General features: G+C 50.6%; 1 protein-coding gene across 2 annotated transcripts in view; it reads left to right on the top strand.

The window, feature by feature from the left end:
- Positions 1-2,662: 2,662 nt before the first annotated feature.
- The window catches only part of VANGL1 (VANGL planar cell polarity protein 1), a 46,360-nt gene continuing 41,701 nt past the window's right edge, over positions 2,663-7,321 (top strand). For both annotated transcript variants that reach the window (XM_068417431.1, XM_068417430.1), the window contains exon 1: positions 2,663-2,733. The gene's annotated coding sequence lies outside the window, so the exon portion shown is untranslated. The remainder of the gene's footprint in view (positions 2,734-7,321) is intronic.

Genomic DNA, 7,321 nt, shown 5'->3' with positions numbered 1-7,321 from the left:
TACACAAGCACTTCCATCAGAGAGGACCTATGAAGTGGCATCCAATCTTGGTGAAAAACTTTCCTCCCCATGCTGGAGGCTCCAGCTGATGCCATGTAAGAGTGGGCAGTAATTCAGAATGACGTTTATACTTGTGCTGGCTCAGCTCATGCTTATGTTTTTTACTTGACATGGCACTGCCTCTGATTCTCAAAGCGTTGTGCAGACAGATTCTGTCTTTGGTGAGGAATCTCTATGGCCTGCTGCTTAATAATCTTTTTATCCTACTCAGGAAACAGTAAAAAAATGGAGAAACCAATCAGATTTTATGGACGCGTAGATTTGTGATTTTGTCACAGACAAAAATTATCTGGACGTGTCGCTGTGTGCTGGGGAAGGTGGAGCCTGGATTTTGGGGAAAGAAAGAGGAATTCTGGTTTCCAAGGTGCTGGAGAAAATCTACAGCAAATTCAACCTCAGTATCTTAACAAAAATATTGTATGTATGTGTCTCCAAACAAGGCAGAATGTGGCCCACAAAAATGATCAGTAGAGAAATATAAGGATAAGTAGATGGATTTATTAAAAAATAACTAAATCTAATGATCCTGGGGGGAAAAAAAGAAAGCAAACCGTTAAGCAAAGAAATTACTTAAAAGTGTAACCTACACGTCAAGTTGTGCAAAAACTCCCACTGTTTTACAATAGATGATCCTAGAAGAGAGAGCGTAGACCTTTATGTAGCTAATTTGACTGGATAGCAGGTTGGTCGTGCACTGTGATCTGCAAATTGAAATGTAACACAGAATGGCTCAAAACATGAAGGGATTTGTTATAAGAAGGGATAATGTCCACATTCCAGAAAGTGCCTCTTCTAGTAGATAGAAGATCACTTGTATTCCACACAACTGTGATGGAAAATCCATCTCTCCCTGGTTTTCTGTCCAACTCATGCTTTTCAGTGTGAAAAATACAAGCCTGAGGAATGCAGTAGCAGGATTAGTAGAATTACAGATGAGTATTTCCTCTAAAAATGCAGATCTCTATCATTTTGAATTCCATGCATGACTGAGTTCTTGTGTGTTTTCCATGCTAGACTCTACCATCCACCTATCTTGGCCTTGGTCAGATGGTATTGCATTTGTGGGAAGACACCTAGAACCTTCTGTAAATGTGATGAGGACAAAAATTGTCTGGATCCTCATGTTTCAACATGAGGAGAATGTTCCTGCTTGCACTTTCTAGCATCTTCCTGAGTATTTCTTCAAAATTAAGGATAGCAACAATCCCCTCAAGGATCTACATGAAATGAGAACATACTGATGCATAATACAAGATAGAGCTTATCATTTGGTATCAGCCTCTTCCAGTCAGTCACGGGCTGGGGTAGGCATGTACACCATGCAAAACAGGAGGTAATGTAACTACCGAATGAGAGTGACACAGAAACGTTTCTTCTAATTCCTGGTTGACTGTCCCATTGTAAAGTCATTCCATGTTGTATGGCTGTTGAGTAGGAGGCAAGCATCACAAATAAAACCGTGGCATTACTTTGGAAAAAGGGAATGAGGGGAAATTGGAGGGGAAAAATAGAAGATGCAATCTACAGAAGCCACAATAATGCAACACAGAAACTATCTGATAGGAATAACTTCATTATCTTCTGCATTTGTTCCCTGGGTAGACTGGATTGTTCTTGAGTAGTTCAAAGTGTAGGACTGGAATCTAGGAGGTCTAGATTTTCTTCCTGCATTCTCAGCTGCTGGTTCATTGCAGGGCCTGAAAACTTAACTATTTTTAACAAGTGAGACAACCCAAAGGTGAAATGAAAAAGGAGCGAGATTTGAATACAGAAAAGGTGACCTGTATGGCATGCAGAACTCTGCCTGTTTCCTTCCCAGCTGCCCAGAGCAAGCGGTGTAAGGAATTTGGTGCCCAAGGCAGGCTTTGGGCAGCCTTCAGGCAAACCAGGCCCTTCTCCCTGGGGCGCAGGAGGTCCTTCCTCATGGCAGACCTCTTGTGACCAGGGGCAAAGTGTGCTGCAGCTGCAGGCCATGGGTGGAGGAACAGACCAAGCAGTCCTGAAGGCTAAGCATTACAGTACCTAGCAATACACTTGGCCTTGGAGAAGACCCAAGAACGTGGTTGTCCTGGATGGAGAGCTTAAGGGGACTGTTCTTTCTGCTGAAGGAGAATGTGAAGGTGCAAGGGTAAGGCTGGGTGGAGGAGAGCTGTAGAACTAGAAGAGCTCAGCCTTGGAGGGGCGGTGGGGCTCGGGAGGAGAGCTGGGGGTAGGTGTCCGACAGAGGGGCAGCAGCAGGAGATGTGAGAGCTGCGATGCAGAGGGGGCAGAGCCGCAGGGAGGCGTTCAAAGGGTGAAATCAGGCCTGGAAGGGGCGAGTAGCAGGTGTGGCCGCAGGTCCCCACCAGGTACGGCTGCAGCCAGGGCCCGGGCCCGGCGGGCTGGGGAGCGCGGGCCTGCGGTCCCGGTGGGAGCGGGGGCGGCCGCTTCTCGGGTAGGGGTAGCCCCGCCCGGGGGCGGTGGCTCCGGCGAGGGCGGGGCGGCTGCGGACGGGGGCGGGATGGGGCTGCGGGGCGGGGAGGGATGGGTGTGCGGGGCGGGGCGGGGCCGGGCACAGGAAGCGGAAAGCGGCGGCAGCAGCAGCGACGGCGGCCGCCGCCGGGGGGAGGCGGCGGGGCACGGCACGGCGGCGGGTCGGTGCCGGGAGCGGCATGGGGCGGCCGCGGGAGGGAGGTGAGTGAGTCCGTCTGTCCGTTTGTCGGTGTGTCTGTCTGTGTGCGCGGGGTGCGGTGCGGGGGGCGGTGGCGCTGCCCTCCACCGCGCCCTCCCGCCGCCGGGACCCCGCCGCCGCTGCTGTGCCGCGGGGTGCCCGGGCCGGAGCGGTGGGGCAGCCTCCTCGGCTCCCGTGCCTGGCGGCAGGGCTCCGGCCCCGGCCGGGGAGTGGTGAGAGGGGCGGGCTCCGGTGGTGCCGGCTGCGGGGGGATCCCGCTGTGTCCCCGCGCCCCCTGCCCGGCGCTTTCCGGGGCGGCTGGGGGCCGGTTCCCGTGGCTGGGCGGAGGGGGAAGGCGGGCGGGGGCGGCCGCCGGGCCTCCCTCTGTCCCTCCGGGCAGCCTCGGCGCTGCCCTGGCCCGCGGTGAGGCTGCTGGGGCGGCGGGTCCTGGCTGCGATGCCGCGGGCCGGAGAGAGCTCGACTTGCCGGGGTCAGACCCTTGAGTGCCGGCGGGGGCCGTGGGTGCAGCCCCTCCCGGTGGGCAGCAGTCCCCCTGCCGAGCCCTGCCCTCGGAGGGAACCGTGCGCTGCTAACGCACCAGCACGAGTGGATTCGTGCCGGTGTGAAGGCTCCGCGAGTGCCTCGTGTGCCCAGGCCGTATAAAACGAGCTGTTTGGTGCTTGGGCTCGTCCTGCTGGGTGGCACCGGGGTCACTGCCAGGGGGAGGGAGGACACAATCGTGCTCTCTGCTTAGAAGATGGTTGGGTCGATGGAGCGATGCCCAAAGTCACGGGCTCGCAGGACTGAAGGGTTGTTTCTGTTCAGCAAGTTACGGTGTAGGGAAGCTCACACGGCTGGAGATAAACCAGCCACAGCCACCGAGAGGAGAGTCTCCTTCTGCGCCTTGGCAGCGCTGGCCTGGGACACGTACCTGAACGCTGCTGAGTGCGCCCAACAGAGGGCAAAGCTGTTGTGTTCGCTGTTTGGTTTCGGAGAGCCGCTGTGAAACATCATTGTTTTCTTACTTAGAAGACTGTCAAGGTTGTAAACTAACTCTCTTATGCCAAGGGCTGAACTGATTGTGGGGTTAATGGAAGCATAAGTGACTTGACAGCAGGGTTTTTGGTCTGGGAGAGGCAGACTTGGCAATTCTGTGACTGTTTGAAGCAGTGGGTTTTTTTTGTCCCTGGCTTTGTCGGTAATGACTTGCCCACAAGATCTTTGCAGCTATAAACAGCTAAGCAATTAAGTCACGCTGGCTGGAAGAGCAAATTGAGATGTTGCAAGGTATATTCTGTGATATCGTTGCCTGTGAGCCCATCACCGGAGCATCCTGACTTTGAGGAGAAGAGTTGTGGAGAAGAGAACTTCAGCAATGCTTTGCCATCTTTGAAAAGCTTCATTTTGACCATGCTTGGCTCTTTTCCTCCGCTGGGGTTTGGCTGTATAACTGCCTGCAACTATGGGCCCACTGTTGGCTCTGTGATCATCTAATTTGTTAATTTTGAAAAATAAATGGTGAATAGAGTCTTACAGAAAGCGTCCCTTAAGAATGCTCCCTATGGGCTGAAATTTTGGAAGGATTCCAGCTTGTGTTAGAACCACCCAGGCAAGTATCTAACTGCCCACGGTCACTGGCCAGCAGCTCCCTGCGGCTGCTGCTGGCCTTTTGGTTTTGGTTAGTAGTGGCAGTGTTCTTGGTGGCACTTATCTTGTGGATATGTGCACCTAGGGAGGGTTACTGTCACTGGGAGACTGGGATACTGTACTAGGGAAATGCTACCAAGATGACTGCCGTTGTCCTAGCAAAACTGTGTGTTGTATTGTGGCATCCTGCCTGCCTTCCACCCCCACCTCTGACAACAGAAGCAAAGAATGGTATCAGAAATGTGGCTTTGCCACTGTGGGGCATGTTGTGTGGCATAGGGATCTGAGAGGCAGACCCGAGTGGAGAACTGTGATGTCCAGTTCTGTTAGTGGGAAACGGTAATTGTAAAAGGCATAAGCGGTGGTGTGCTCCTCCGTATCTGGTGCCATCACTGGGGAATTTGGTGGAAGGAGAAAATAAACCTTTGTGAAGACTCTTATGACTTCTTTTAATTTCTTATTAGCTTTACTTCAGAATTACCTGATTTGGGTCAAATTAAAAAAAAAAAAACCAAACAGTGGTTATTTCTTCAGGAGTCAACACCTTTGCCCTTTCTCCTTGCAAGGTCAGAATGGCGTTGGCTTTGTCCAGGGTTGAGCAGGAGGAGGGAGACAGAAGGAGATTCCATACTGTGGAGTCCCACTGTGTTGTGTACTAGGCATTTGATCGGGGTCTGTAGGCTTCTTTTTCTTTTTAAATTCAAAGAGAAAATGCAGGAAGACATGCAGTACCCTAAAGGAGGGGGTGCACTTTCAGTAGAGAAACCTCTTGTAGTTTATAGCCTTTAATGCTTCCTCAGTAAGTGCTACAGCTAAAAGTAAACTTTGAAAATAAGGTACAAGTATTGCCTGCTTGGGTAGGCAGAGTCTGAAGAGTCTTGAAAGAGTCTTGCCCCTGTTTGTTTCAGCAAGGCTGTAGGGCTTTAAATGCCAGCATGGAAAGCTGTGTTCCTATGCGCAGTCCCAGGTGCTCTGGTGTCACGAGGCTGAGGCCACAGTACCTTCTACCATGTTGCACGGCTCTGGGGTTAAGAGGAGCACTTGAAGGTCTGGCAACATGGGAGACATGAGCAAGGAAGCGCAACCTTTCGCCAGTCTGGCAGGTTGGCAGCTAAGGTATAATTTGCATGATAGACTTGAATGCTGGCTGTGCTTCGCAGACTTGGACAGTGCAAATGTGGTTCTCGGAGCGGGCAAAGGACACTCTCTGGGGAGGTGCTTCACTGATGGGTCCAATGCAGAGAACTTCCCAACTTCCAGCTGTGTAACAGGGAGGCAAGAGGCAGGGGCTTGCCACTTGGAAACACCGCTTGCTTGGGTGGTGGTTTTGGCCGGGCATTTCTGTTGTCAGTTGAAATAGCCTCGCTGTGTTTTCAGACCTGTGTTGTTGCACGTTCTGATTAAACGTGCAGGTGGATTGCTTCAATAAACCAAGTGACTTTTCTTTTTGAAATATCCATGTCATGGACTAATGGTTTTCAGCCTAGGGGCTGGAAATTCCCGGGGGCGTATGAAATCTTTCTAAGAAGCCTCTGAGAAGCAAAAGAAAAGAGAACCTATTGATAGAGGGCTTGAATTTGCTGACTGTGGTGAGACACTGGCCCAGGTTGCCCAGAGAAGCTGTGGCTGCCCCCTCCCTGGCAGTGCTCAAGGCCAGGTTGGATGAGGCTTTGAGCAACCTGGTCTCGTGGAAGGTGTCCCTGCCCATGGCAGGGGGTTGGAACTAGATGATCTTTAAGGTCTCTTCCAACCCAAACCATTCCATGATTCTACTAAACATTTTTTTAGGATGAGGGGCTTGCAAATGAAGAGCCACTGCCGTGGAGTAAAAGCCCTGATTTTTTTATATATATATATATTTTCAAGGCCAAAATTAACCTTATTTAATGACATGCAAAAATAAAGAGAAAGCTTTTGGACAAACCTTGTTTCCCAAAGCTCGTTGCCCATTAAAACTGAAAGCCTTGGCTCTGCGAGATCAGCATGGGTGAACTTCTGTGCTTACAGATCAAGTTGCTGGACTGGGGCCTCCTCAGGAAATTCAAAAGCAAAAGGTTCCTGTGGCATTGCTCATAGGTCTCACGATATATATGCAGTTGAACATAGCAAGTTACGTAACTTCTCGTTTTTCTGAAGTGAATAATGGGAATACGCTGCAGCCGAGTTAATGCCGGAGTTGGAAGGCTTCCTCGCTGCCTAGCCAGCTTTTAATTATTTTTACTCTTGAACCCTAACGCTATCCCATAGCTTAGCTCTTGGGGTTCTGCGTGTTTAATTTGTAAAGCTCTTCGTTTCGCTAAATGAAGAAAAAAAGGTTTCTCAGCACGATAGCTCGTGGGCATCCGTTACCCTATGGACAGCTGGTGCTGGTTAACAAGGAGGCCGGCAGCGTGCGGAGCTGAGTGTGCGCATCCTCGCGGACACTCGTGGCTGCTTGTGCTCCAGATGGCACTTCCAAATACATGTAACTTCATGAAGCGACTGGTAAATCAACTCTAATTGACTGCAAGCTTGAAGCGGGGTAAAATTTGGAACTATACAGACAAGGATTTCAAAGCTGAGCAGCTTTGGAGTTATTTGCCTCGACTTCACAGGGGAAAATCCATCGGGAAAGCATGGGCTGTAAAAGAGCACTCTTGTTTGCGTTTGCCTTCTTTGATTTAAAGATGTAACTTGCTCTTCTAAATTTCCCTTGGGCTGGGAGCCAAATTGTGTTCCCTTGAAGACGATCACAAAGCGAACTTCATTGGAAATGGGATTGGGCTCCCAGCGTGGAAAATAGCAATTCAAAAGAGCTCTTTTTGGAGATTTATGAGCATATGAGAAGAGGGAGTTAGAATGAGTTGTGTAGCTGCGTAGAAACTGTAATTACAGTGATCTCTGTGGTATTCAGGGTAATTTCCCTACGTTTCTCTGCTGTTGTGCAGGGTGCAGCCATCCTTCTTGCCAGAATAGGGTCCCAAA

This window comes from Nyctibius grandis, chromosome 23 (assembly GCF_013368605.1).
Source record: "Nyctibius grandis isolate bNycGra1 chromosome 23, bNycGra1.pri, whole genome shotgun sequence".
NCBI classification, from domain to species: domain Eukaryota; kingdom Metazoa; phylum Chordata; class Aves; order Nyctibiiformes; family Nyctibiidae; genus Nyctibius; species Nyctibius grandis.
This window is presented reverse-complemented; position numbering and strand designations above follow the sequence as displayed.